Source organism: Lissotriton vulgaris, chromosome 10 (genome assembly GCF_964263255.1).
Source record: "Lissotriton vulgaris chromosome 10, aLisVul1.2, whole genome shotgun sequence".
Taxonomy (NCBI): domain Eukaryota; kingdom Metazoa; phylum Chordata; class Amphibia; order Caudata; family Salamandridae; genus Lissotriton; species Lissotriton vulgaris.
In genome coordinates, this window is record NC_141698.1 from 476,225,546 (window position 1) to 476,240,038 (window position 14,493).

At 40.4% G+C, this 14,493-nt stretch overlaps 1 pseudogene; it reads left to right on the top strand.

Annotated features, from left to right (window-relative positions):
* The window catches only part of LOC147685425 (syntaxin-binding protein 4-like), a 1,115,687-nt pseudogene that overhangs the window by 503,366 nt on the left and 597,828 nt on the right, over window positions 1-14,493 (top strand).

Genomic DNA, 14,493 nt, shown 5'->3' on the forward strand with positions numbered 1-14,493 from the left:
TGGTCCACTGAAATGGCCCTGGGACACTTTGGAACTCGGACGCTTGCCTGCTAGGGCTTGGGCTCCATTCACGAAAAGCGTCCCCTCAGCCGTGAAGATTGTATAAAAGTCTTGGGGGGCCCCCGACTCCCGCAGGCTTCCGGTGGGGAGCGGCTGCCATGATTGCTCGCGGAATGACCACGACGGAGCCACGAGATGGTGGTGCTCTCATGCTGACGCCAGCTTCAGTCTGAATGATCCAGAAACAAGGTGGGGCTTTCATCGTTTGGGAAAAAAAAATGTTCTAAACCAATGAAAAGTGTTATTTTTAGGTCATATGACCAAGCCTTCCATCTTTAGGAAACCAAAAGTAAAATGAACCAATGAAAAGTTTTATAAACAAGTCACATGACCTGTTATGCGGCATAGGGCTACAAAAAGCGTAGAAAATCCGTTGGCACGTGAGGCGGCGTCAGTAGCGGACCGATGTGCGAATAGGCCGAAGGCAGCACAACGGGCCGAGATCCGGATGGTACCGAGGTGGTGTCCAGCAAATTGCCGCACTGGTGTGGCCATCCTACAATGCTGCGCCGAAAGACGGCGTGTCCAGCTGAGTTGCGGTCACTGTTGCGGTACAGTGACTCGAACGCGCCGAGATCCGGATGGCACCGAGGTGGTGTCCAGCTAATTGCCGCACTGGTGTGGCCATCCTACAATGCTGCGCCGAAAGACGGCGTGTCCAGCTGAATTGCGGTCACTGTTGCGGTACAGTGACTCGAACGCGCCGAGATCCGGATGGCACCGAGGTGGTGTCCAGCAAATTGCCGCACTGGTGTGGCCATCCTACAATGCTGCGCCGAAAGACGGCGTGTCCAGCTGAATTGCGGTCACTGTTGCGGTACAGTGACTCGAACGCGCCGAGATCCGGATGGCACCGAGGTGGTGTCCAGCAAATTGCCGCACTGGTGTGGCATCCTACAATGCTGCGCCGAAAGACAGCGTGTCCAGCTGAGTTGCGGTCACTGTTGCGGTACAGTGAGTCGAACGCGCCGAGATCTGGATGGCCCCGATGTTGTGTCCAGCAAGTTGCCGCACTGGTGTGGCCATCCTACAATGCTGCGCCGAAAGTCGGCGTGGGGTGCCCCGTTGGCTTATGAGGTGATGTCAGTAGTGGACCGATGTGTGAATAGGTCGGAACCAGCACAAGGCACCAAGATCCGAATGGCAAGTCCTGGATGTTGAGTGCCTCAGTTGAGATTTCTGAGTAGTGCTTGTAAGACTGTCTGAAGCTTATTTGCACCTGCTGCAGCTTCACTAGGTCCGGCGGAACTTTTTGCCTTTTCCTTTCTGCTTCTTTTCCTACAATGCGTTTCATCTGAAGACACGACCAGGTCCCTGAATGTGTGCAGGGGGACGCTATTGATTGAATGAAAATGGCGGCTTGACACAAAGCTGACTCAAGCGTTACTGTTGGTGCTATACAGACAAAAATTGGTTTTCAGTTTGTACATTCTTCAGGTTTTTTTTTTCCATCCAAGTCTGATTGAGAGTTTGTAGAAAAATGGCTTCAGATTTTCCACATACTACTCTTCAACATTCTTCCTAAATGTAACAATGTGAAACTCACTAGGAGAACGGCTGTTTCTGTTTCCTTTCAAAATGCTGCCACCAATATTTTCTGAATGGAAGACACCATCTTGTAGCATAAAGGGCCGAAAGGGGTTCTGGTCTGGCCGATGGTTGGTGGAGACATTTTGACTATATCTTGGACCTGCCCGGCCTCGCCCAAAATGGCGCCGGTATAAATGGGACTCGTAACTCCTTGCCCGCAAATGTATATCTAGAAAATGTTATTGTAAGTGGCCCTGTCGTATTTTAATTACAAAATGTACGTCCACCGATTCCGCAACTGTTAGACACCTTTGTTCTTGTCACCTAATGGCCCGCTCGTTACGTTCTTCTACAGTGTAAATGTCTCCTCATCATATACGATTTCAGTTTGCTCCGTGGCCGGCCCACGTGGTTATAGGCCCGTATTTGTATACTGACATTTTCACAATAAAGGTTTTTAAAACAAAACACGGTAGTAGTATTTTCATTTGTAAAGTTTTTACTTTTAGTGACTGTTTTCGAATCAGTAAAAGGCAAGTGAAATAAAGCAGTCCAATTACATGACGGATAAAAGGTATAATATGTAGAAACGCAGTAAAGATAAATGGTCAAGGGCAGTTGTGTTTTTCATGTCTGCAACATAAAGTGATCGATAAGAATCTGATAATCAGGCGTATAGGCGACTAAGACAGCAGGCCGAATCTCTTTTACTCAACGGCTCCGTCATGGAAGGAAGAAACGCCCTTTTTCTCGAAAAAGGAATATATTTTACTTGCAAGACAGTTGTAAATTTTCCGGGAAAGTACATTAGCCTGGAATATTATAACATATGTTTGAAAAAAAAATATTGTTCGAAAATAATAAAAAGCGTAATTTTTAGGTCATATGACCAAGCTTTTCATCATTAAATTAACAAAAGTAAAATGAACCAATGAAAAGTTTTATTAACAAGTCACATGACCTGTTATGCTTACGTTACGCGCTGCGCACCGCGCCTCGGATCACTTCCGGGTGCGCTAACGCGGCGTGTCATAAAACGCATTACGCGACAACGTAGGTCAAGAATATAGTCTAAATGTCTCCACCAACCAGCGTTCAGAACACAACCCCTTTCAGCAGTCCAAAAAGTTCTGTTAAATGACAACAGAGGGGACAGGCAACAAGAACCATCAGTCAAAGAGGGGAGGGCAAGTTCTTCTCTTCCGGGTCATGTTGGGGCGCTACCGGAACTGATCGAATTGGTAGTCTACAGTGTTTCTGGATGTTTCAGACTAAAGCTGGCGTCAGCATGAGACCACTACCATCTCGTAGCTCCGTCGTGGCCATTCCACGAGCAATCATGGCAGCCGCTCCCCACCAGAAGCCTGCGGGAGTCGGAGGCCCCCAAGACTTTTGTAGAATCTTCACGGCTGAGGGGACGCTTTTCGAGAATGGGACCCAAGCCCTAGCAGACAAGCGTCCGAGTTCCAAGGTGTCCCAGGGCCATTTTAGTGGACCAGGCCCAAAACCGAAGAGCCGGCCGCCATTTTGAGAGTCCTGTGGCAGCCGCCTATCGCTGCACCGCAAGAGCGGGCGCATCTCAACTACATGGTGAGCGAGACGCTGTAGTCGCAAGAGCGGGCGGTAAACAGCTGAATGGCGGAAGAGGCACAGTGTAGCAAAAGCGGGCGGAATGGCAACTAAAACGATAAAGGGGCGCCCCACTACAGCTTGTCTTCAGGTCAAACGGATTGTGGGACAAGGTCCAGAATTGAAGAGTCATCAAAAGGCAAAAAGTTCCGCTGGACCCCGGGAGCCAGCCGCCTATGTCGGGGGCGATCTCAGGCTACACCAGTGCTATAAGACTTGGGGAGGGTGTCGGAGCCAAGCGTCTTCTCCGAGTCCATGGCCATCACACCGCCCCTCAGGGGCCTCCGTCAAGCTGTTTAGGAAGGTAACATATCACATTGTTTTCTAATGCAGTCAGGTCCACAAACGACACTCACTTACTTTGAGAATAGTGAAGCTGCAGTAGGTGGAAATAAGCTTCAGACAGTGTTACAAGCACTGCTCAGAACTCTTAACTATGGCACCCAACATCCAGAACTTATGCTATTTGAGAATGGTAGTGACATCGAAGCATCTCAGGGACCAAAACCATTAACGTACTTTCACGTATGAAAATCTTACTTGGGGAGGGGGCAGGAGCGAAGCGCCCCCTCCCAGTCAGCGCCACCACACCGTATGTTGAAAATCTGAAGCCATCGTTCTACAAAGTCAACCAAACTTGGATTGAAAAATCTAGAAAAATGTACAAACTGAAAACCAGTTTTGGTCTGCATAGCATCAGTAACAACGCTTGAGTCAGCTTTGTGTCAAGCCGCCATTTTGATTCAATAAAGCACAGGCATTGAAAAAGGCTGAAATTCAGAACTCTAAACTATGGCACCCAACATCCAGGAGCTTGCCTTCCGGATCTTGGAGCCTTGTGCTGTTTTCGATCTATTCACACATCGGTCCACTACTGACATCATCTTATAAACCAACGTTATGTAAATAGTTTTTTAATAAAATGTTTTACCCTGTTTCTTTGCTGGTGTGTTGTCTATATTTTTAATATTTGCATAGGGTTGGTCGTTATTTTGTGCGGGATGGGTGATGGAGCCGAGCTGTCTTGCAGCCCTCATGGTGTGGAGCTCAGTTCATCTCACTATTTTCGTATTTCTCATGAAGGGTTGTTCCTAATATTTCTATTTTAGCGAGGTCAAAAAGAGATCCAATTAGTGGCCTACTGATTTTGCTCGATTACTTTTATTTTTTTACACGATTTTTCACTATCTGCAAAGACTAAACAGAGTATTGCGACTTTGTGCTTGTTTGTAAATAGAGAATGATCCAAAGAGAACCAATTCTAAAACAGTAAATGCTTGGACAACAATCAATCAAATGGAGAGACAAGGAGGCACGACGGATTACAACGGGGGTAAAGGCCTGCGTTAACTACCCTTCAGTATCTGCAAAGAGAGAGTACTACTAAGGCAAAAGAGGGGAGGGGGGGGGTGCAGCGTTCAAAGCACATCAGCGTGCATAAATACGAAAATGTTTTTATCTATCACGTACTTGACATTTTAAAGCTTTTCATATTTGCTATTAAAAAACCAATGAAATTCACAGAAAAAACCATAGGTTATAGTGGATATATAGTTAGGAATTTGCATTTACAAAACCTTGAAAATTCAATGAAAAAACCATAGGTTATAGGCCATATATAGTTAGGAATTCGCATTTACAAAACCTTATTTTACTCGCATAAAACCATTGAAATTCCATATATAGTTAGAAGCGCTAACTATATATCGCGCACCCGCAATCCACTGCTGATGATGTCACATATTACATCATTCATGACATGGTCAGTGACATCACTGATGACATCACTGATGACATCTCAAATGACATCACTGATGACAACTCAAATGACATCACTGATGACATCTCAAATGACATCACTGATGACAACTCAAATGACATCACTGATGACATCTCATTTGTCATCACTGATCACATCACTCATGTGATAATACAATGAACCTCTTCAGACTCTAATATAACCTTACATACACTCAGTATAAACAGACACTCACAGACTGTCACTCATCCATGGAGTTACTCACACACCTAGTCAGTCATGCAAAGAATCAATCACACCTCCATTTCCTCAACTATAAAGTTATACACATCTTACTTATTCAAACATATAATAACACATATTTATTCTCTTATATAATCCCTGATACAAGCTCACAGTGATCGATACAGCCACTCACACATTCACTGGCTCTTATGTTCAGTTATTTATATATCTCAACTCTCACATGTATTGTGTTTTACATACGTACTTACTTGCACATGTAGCAATGAGAAATCCATTCACTCACCAACACACCCATGCACAGTCAACCGCCCATATAGCTGTTTCCACATGCACTCTTGAACTCATACTCCTAGTGAATCAACTGCTTACACATCTATGCACAGAGTCACGCACCTCCCAGCCACCCACACACACACTCAGCCTCCCATTCAAATACTTGGGCAACCAATCAATAACCCATATGGCCACTCTTATAGCTACTGATCAACACATGCAGCAGCTTACACAACAACAAACATACTGATGCACAAATTAAGACAGTTTAGTCACTAACCCATGCACTCAGTGAGACACATTTAATCACTCACTCATACAGTCAGTCATGCACCTACTAAATTCTTCATCCAGACACTTATACATCCACTCATTCTTCAATATGTGAAACATATTTAAACTTTACAGACACATACAATCACTGGATGTTGTGATCAGTGATGTCATCAGTGATGTCATTTGAGATGTCATCAGTGATGTCATCAGTGATGTCACTGACCATGTCATGAATGATGTAATATGTGACATCATCAGCAGTGGATTGCGGGTGCGCGATATATAGTTAGCGCTTCTAACTATATATGGAATTTCAATGGTTTTATGCGAGTAAAATAAGGTTTTGTAAATGCGAATTCCTAACTACATATGGCCTATAACCTATGGTTTTTTCATTGAATATATATATATCTATATATATATATATATCTATATATATATATATATATATATATATATATAGATAGATAGATAGATAGATATATATATATATATATATATATATATATATATATATATATATATATATATATATATATATATATATATATATATATATATATATATAGATATATATATATATAATTAGGCAAAGCCTAATGTATTTGCCAGTGCGTGGTTTTTATCTCAAGCTCCTCCATTGCTCTTGTGCCCCTCACTGCCCCCCTTATCATTCTTGCTTCTCTCTGCAGTGTTAACTTGCAGAACACTGACAACAAAGAGAAGTGCTGGAATGCCAATACTGACATGATGAACAAGCAACTGCCTGCGATCGGAGACAGGGAAGGGGGCATATATTATAGCCCCAAGCTTTTCTGCATAAATATAGCCTAGTCACTTTGGCTAGTATATTGATTTCTGATGCCCGATCAGTTTTATCTCCATGTCAGAGTACCATGCTTTCCTGTGCGGGACGCACAAGTAATAATCGGGTTGGAGCAAGGCCCTGCAGTCAAAACTAGTGCCAAGGTGCCTACTGGCTATTCAGACTTGAATGTCTCAAGTTTTCCCAACATTGAGTGATAATAAGACCAAGCTTTTATAGGTAGGTTCATACCAAGAAAGATGGGACGGGGATCTCTCGCCAATTGAACTTGGTCAAGCAATCTCTCCTAAACTAAATGTGACTTCCCTGGGGGTTTCCTTGAATTTTCAATTATCAATGCATTCCCAGATAAATACACTTACTCCCTAATCTTTTTTCCAATTAAAGACTTTGGAAAAAGCTTTTGGTTTCCTTCCAAAATAATCTGCATACCTCATGTATTCATTCAAAAATTGATTGTTGTGATCTTTTGTATACAGGGTTCCCAGATTTGACTCTCAAACAATTGCAACAGGTTCAAAACTATGCAGTAAGAATTATTTTGGGGCTCAGGAAAAGGGCATCTATCTGAGTAGCATGTACGGCCCTACATTGGATACCAAATAAACATCAAATTGAATGTAATACTTTATGCCTTATTCATGGTTTTTTATGATCTGGAATTGTTCCATAGCCACTTGATTTTCACGTTAAAGATCTCAATTAAAACTTCAACCCAAAAAGACTCTTAACATTCGTCATCCAAAGGTTCTATAAATCTAGGATCGGAGGCGTGCCTGATATGTTTTCACAGGAACACAGGATTTATCAGGGTATGGCTTTACACATGCTCAGCTTGAAGTACCAACATTTGGGCTTCTGTGAGTCCAATACAAATCTTCTAATAATATCAAATTATGCAGTGTTACTCTATTTCTTTGTTCTCTTAAGTGAGGCATCTAGAACAGATGCTCAAGAATCACAGATGCCTAAAATGGGTTTTGGCCTCATTATCTCGAAATAACCAATTAAAGATTTTGGAAAAAACTTTTGTTTCCTTACAAAATAATTTGCATAAATGGGTCATAACCTCATGTATTTATTCAAAAATTGATTGTTGTGATCTTTTGTATACAGGGTTCCCAGATTTGACTCTCAAACAATTGCAACAGGTTCAAAACTATGCAGTAAGAATTATTTTGGGGCTCAGAAAAAGGACATCTATCTAAGTAGCATGTACGACCCTACATTGGATACCAATTAAACATCAAATTGAATTTAATACATTATGCCTTATTCATGGTTTTTTATGATCTGGAATTGTTCCCATAGCCACTTGATTTTCACGTTAAAGATCTCAATTATAACTTCAACCCAAAAAGACTCTCAACATTCGTCATCCAAAGGTTTTATAAATCTAGGATCGGAGGCGTGCCTGATATGTTTTCACAGGAACACAGGATTTATCAGGGTATGGCTTTACACATTCTCAGTGTGAAGTACCCACATTTGGGCTTCTGTGAGTCCAATACAAATCTTATGATAATATCAAATTATGCATTGTTACTCTATTTCTTTGTTCTCTTAAGTGAGGCATATCGAATAGATGCTCAAGAATCACAGACGCCTAAAATGGGTTTTGGCCTCATTACTTCGAAATAACTCCTAAGCATAAATCTCCTTTTATGCGTGTTTGCTTGCACATGAATGCATGAGTATGTGTGTGTGTGTGTACGTGTGCGTGTGTATAGTTATATTGTTATAGTTAGGTTCTGAGTACTTTGAGAGAATCTGATTTTCCCTGTCGATCTCTCCTTTAGGTAGATACCTGGAAAGCACCTCTTCCGAGTCGTCTTCTCATTCTCAGAGTCCTCAACTCTTGAGCCCAGCCAGCTCCTTTGGCCCATTCCCAGGGAGTTCTGGATTTTCTCCGCAATCCAGCTGCACAAAGTAAGTAGCATTCAGAGACATGGGAGATTGAGTCTCAGAATCCATGTTGCCTAGGATTGCAACTGTGACTACTAAATTGTTTAGCCTTCTTCGCCTCTTGTCCCTTTGTCAAATAATGCTCCTGTTTATTATTGTCCATCTTCTTTCTACAAGCGTACCTTATAAGTTAATTGTCTGCCCATTAGCAGCATTTTTATTCTTTGTTTACTTCTAGTTGCTGTCACCATATTTCACTGTTAATGCTCATTACCTCATACAGGGACACGTCTTTTGATCCAATACATTATATATTGGCTGCTGTTTCTGCCTTTATATAATGGTCGATCGCAACATCCTACCAAATTTTATTCCTATAAACATTTTGTGACTGTTTTTCATAAAGTTATATTTTGGAGACCTGCAGTGAGCATTGTTTTATCTAATATTAATACCTATTTTGTCCCATGTCATATTTTTTCCATTCCAAAGAATATTCATTCATATTTAGTAAAATATATATATCAAAGTCGGCGCTGTGTCTCTAAATAGTCAGTGTGGAAAGAGCCTACTATGCAATTTAATGAGAGAATGATATGTCTGAGTGTGTAGACATGAGGAACTCCTTACTGACAGCTCAAGGAATTAATGGGGTATGTTGAAAAAATCAATAAGGTTGAGATGGGTAACTGTTTTTTGTGAGTCTGCCCCTAACACAGAATAGTTTGTTGACAATGTCAGGTGTAGCTGTGGTTGTAATCTTATGGTCACCCTACACCACTGTCATGAGTAATTTGATAGAGCAGGACCAGTTATGTTAAATATGACAAAACTGGGGAGGAAGCATTTGAAAGCTGAATATTCCAATTGATGTTGGAGGAAAAATCATTTGAGGAAGGTTGCATGACTGTCTAGCAATGTACTCCACCCTGCGGAAATATAATCCTATCCATATTGTCACTACTCTAATTCAAGTTATTTGGAGGGTCAATGTAGAGGATGGGGAGTGTCTGAGTCTTCATAAGATCCTTTGATTTTTCGTAACTCTTAGTGCAAATTCAAATAATAATTAAAATAATTTGAAGGTTAAACCTTATTGGTTTAATTTAACATTAAAATTGTTACAGAGACAACTAGTACTTAGTTAGTAAATTATGAATTAGCTTAATCAAATTAGTCAAAGTCATCATCTGTGAAAGGGCTAGCACAACACCAGTCTTTAAAGTAAGTCAATAACAAGAACCAGGTTTAAGCAAAATAAACAGACTGACATAGTGAAACGTCTAAGTATAAAATGAATTAACAGACTAGTGCAGAGTCTGCTCGATTTAGAAGCCCAAGTAAGTCCAAGTATAAATCAACAGACAAACTGGCATAGAGCCAGCATTCAAAGCCAGTGCAAACATGTCTGGCGCATCTCCCAAAAACGTGATCTTTCATAGGGTTTTAGATAGAAAAGCCACACAAATGTAAATACTTCTAATGGTCAGACAGGGTTGGTCTAGCAGTCTATCGTGACATTAGTCAATATCCATTCTAGTACATGGGAACACCTACTTCACTGCATATTATTGAATGGGGTACAAATAGAAAATAAAGGCAATATCATCATGTTTATATAATACACAAATATAATAGACAGTTTAGTTAATGAATGGTCCACAAAAAAAGTATTGAGAAAGAATCCTGAATCCTACATAGACAAGAACATTCTGAGCATGGCTTCATCATGAAGAAAGAACATTAATACAATTGTGCTAGGTTGTACCAGCCAAAAGGTGTCACAATTGGCAGCTATGGCAGTGAGCTATGGGGATACACAGCAGTGAAGGGCATCCAGGTGGCAGAGAATAATTTTTTTAAACAATTATTGGGAGTACCAAAGGGAACCTCAAATGTATTCGTTCATGAAGAAACTAAACTCCCATTCATCAGCGACACGTTAGCTATCCACCCTCTGCTTTTTTGGTTAAAAGGCTGGTTAAATAAAGATCTTACCCTAAATCACCAGCTACTTAATGAGGCCCTGACTCTGGATAACATGCTTAAAATTCCCTGGCTACAATATTTGAAATCCTGCTTTAACGACCTTGGACGACTGGATCTCTTTTTAAACCCTGAAACGATTACCATCGAGGATGTGGTCTATGTTAATAAAACCTTTTCCCTATGGCAAAAATTTAACAGAGAAGGTGCAGAACTGGTTAAACCTAGTGTTCGTAACTTCATGTTACTTAAAACCGCCCCCTCGCTGGAACCTTATCTAACATGGCCTATTTCATCTCATGAGCGGTTTCTGTTAACCAGATTCAGGTTTAACCTTTATCACCTTCTACTTGCTGTCCCAAAGGGAAGTCATAAAGGGCAGGTCTTGCCACCCTGTGGCTGCGATGTTTCATCTCCACAGGACCTAATGCACTTTATGTTCTTTTGCCATTATTATGATGTTCCCCGTAGACTCTTTTTAAAACCTGTTTTAAAAAAAAATGAATTTCACCCAGGTTCGTCCGGCTCTTTGCTTCCTGCAAATGTTGAGCCCAGAAAGCACTTATTTGTGGTTGTTTTTTTAAAAAATACATTGAGACTGAGAAAAAGCCTCCCAAACTAATGGAACCTTGTACCGTAGTCATGGTATCAACTACATTTTAGACTTATGTTTGCACTTCTGGGATGCAAGATTTTTAACTTGTTTTGTATTAATATACAAAGGAACTGTTTTATTACTTGCACAAGTTTAACGTACATATTTTTAATCATATAATTGTCCTTTTTATTGTTGAAATATCGCTTTTATGGTTTGCTGTTTGTAAAACCGAATAAAGTATTTTGACTATGACTATGAATGCAATTATATCATGCACATCACACAGCCCCATTAATGAAACTTCCATTTTGCAAATTGTGTGAAGTTGAAAAGCGCACAGAACATATGCACTTGTAAAAAGCTTGTTCACATCAAGTAAACTGCACAATTATTTCCCCAAACATGAAAAGATGTCAATGCAGGACTACTTTGGCCTAGTCAAGCTCACTTAAGCACATTGAAATTAGGCATTCTTTTTCTAATTCATAAAAATACTTCTACAACAGGAATGAGTTAGATTACTGTTACCCAAGCACAATACATCCCAACTATCATCTACTGTGAATGTTACTAATAAGACTTTGTCAGTTTAATTCGTACCAGAAGAAAGCCCAGGGTTGTGATTCACAAAAGCCTTGACAAGTATGTGTAGTACTCCTCCTCTGGTACTCCTACTCCTGTAGTATTTATTAAGCATGGGCGAATTTTGCAAATTCGCAATCCGTGAATTTGCGGATTTGCGAATTCGCAATCCGCAAAATTCGCGAATTTGCAGATTTTTTTATGTGTTCGCGGGTGTTCGCAAGGCGCTTTGCATGTTCACGGGTGTTCACGAGGCACTTTGCGTTTTCGCAGGCTTTTTTTTTTGCTTGGTTAATCACTGCCACCCTCTCATTTTTTATGCCCATCTGCCCTCTGTACCACTCGTTTCTGTGCCCTTCTGCCCTCTGCCCCACTCATTGTTTGTCCCCTTCTGCCCTCTGTCCCACTTTTGTGCCCTTCTGCCCTAAGCCCCACTTAGAATGGTGGCGGAAAGCTGCCAGCGCCATCCTAAAATAGCTAGAAATAGCTTCAGGAAGCACTAATAAATAAAGTAAAGCAGGTGCTCCAGTTGAAGGTCAAATTAAGTTACACAATCATTAATCACCCCAAGTTTGGGGTGATTAATGATTGTGTAACTGAATTTGAGTAGCACCTGCTGTACTTTATCTATTAGAGCTTCCTGTTGAAGCTGACTTTTGTAACTATTTTAGAATGGCTCTGGCAGCTTGCCGGTGCCATTTTAAAAGAGTTACAAAAGTCAGCTTGAACTTTTGACCCAATCCGTTCCTGGATTGCGAATTTACCGAAAATCCGCAAAATCCGCGAGCGGAACGGATTTTCCGCCCATGCTTAGTATTTATTACTTCACATACTCACAAAAACAGTTCTCAAAGGTATTGATGTAGATCTACACACTAGCTGGCCCAGTATTCTAAGTGTGTACTTCTGCACTGGGAGTGTTTACAACTGTGTATATATAGTTCAAGATTTTAGATGTAACCTTGGGGAAAAGAAATTAAAGGAAAAAATAGACATATGACTTTAGACCAAGCAGACACCTATACCAATTTTTTTTAAAAATGTTTCAAAAAGTAGTAAAACATAAAATAAAGAAATGTAATATAAAAATGGTCATGTGAATTTAGACTTTCAGACACTAAAACAAATCACATTACAAAAATGTAGAATAACAGATGCACATACTTAAAAAATTGCAAACAGGTAACCATACTCTATACACACCCGAAGACACATCATAACTTATTGCATATCTGAAAACACATAAATGCACAGACACACACAACAATACAACTATACCTGATGGTTGGCTCCACAACATCTCGTAGCCCAGGCTTTAGGATTTTTGCACCCCCAGTTGTGATGTTTGTTAAGGGGTGTATTATTTTCCTCAAATGATACCTGTTCCCTGTTATTTCAATTTACAGTCCTACAAAACATGGGTGGAGATCTCCGTCTTCAGCATTTAGAACTACATTTGACCGATTTGTGTCAAAAATATTCACCTAAATTTACTTATAGACATTTTACAGTTGTTTTTTGAGTTGAACATAGCCCCCACCTCCTCATATACCGGTCTGGGGACAGCTACACCTACTACTAGGAGTACATCTCAGCATTAATTCCGTTTATGAAATATTTATACTAAGGTGAAGGAGTAAAAGTATGTGTAAATCTCAAACCTTTGTGAATTGGGCCCCAGAGCTTTCAGAGAACCATCTTTTCTTATTACACATTTTGCTCAATGAAATGAGTCATGCACACAGCTTAAAAAACATTTGAAATCATTATGAAGAGACTGGGTCTCCCATTGAAAAAGTCAAATGGTATCTCAATTGCCCTTATTTAGAGGTATTACTGAACGCAAGCCCCTAACGACAAAGGGGGGAGTCGAGAGACTAGTCAGTTTTGCTGAATTAATCATTTTAGATTCACAGTCTATTATAATTTTCCCACCTAGAGGTTGGTCGGAAATGTGTATCTATCAATATCAATATTTGTTTATTCAATTATTAATTAATAATCCTAAAAGTATAAACAAGACGTTTTAAACAATATCATTTTCATCCTAAAAACAGCCATATTACAAATTCAAAAAATTAAATAGAGGTGCAAAAGATTACATCTGGCATTTTCATTTAAACCAGAATGTACAAGAAGCAGCATACTTTAGCTTTGGGGGAAAAAGCAATTAGGCATGTATAGCAGCATTCATTTTTAAGGCACACTTTATGAAAGACACTGCAGCTATAAAACTGTTGAATCTGATAGTAATTGTAAGTACAAAAAAGCTGGTCTATATAGGTAAAACACTCTAGATTTTAAAATAGGAAAGATATATTTTTCGCTGGAAGTAATATGTCGGACAAAATAAAACCAAGTGGACCAAGGTTTGTTGCAAGGTTCCGTCACAAGGACACGTTAAAATGGAATTGCTATCATATTGACCAGGAGGGAGCAGGGACTGCACCGTATTGAGCCCAATCGAAACCTTGTGAGAAGGGATCTCTCCAATGGATTTTTAACCAGAGTAAGCTAGGGCTCTGAGCCTGGAGTGGTTTGTATTATCTAACAGGCTCTTGCTATCGTTCTATCCATGGTCCTAGATTCCCTTATTCCCATAGTTTGTCTCATATATATCTCCTTTATCCTCTCCCCATCAGCTTTAACAATACATTGAAGAGTGTTATACAGGTCAGTATGACCGATTTCAGCAGACAGTTTTTTTATATATGCCAGCCATCGTATCTTATCCCCCAGATCACAGAGAAGACAGTCATTCATTACTCCTCTCTTAAAAGCAGTGTGATCCCCACTCCAGACAGAGATCCAGAGGTGTAAAGA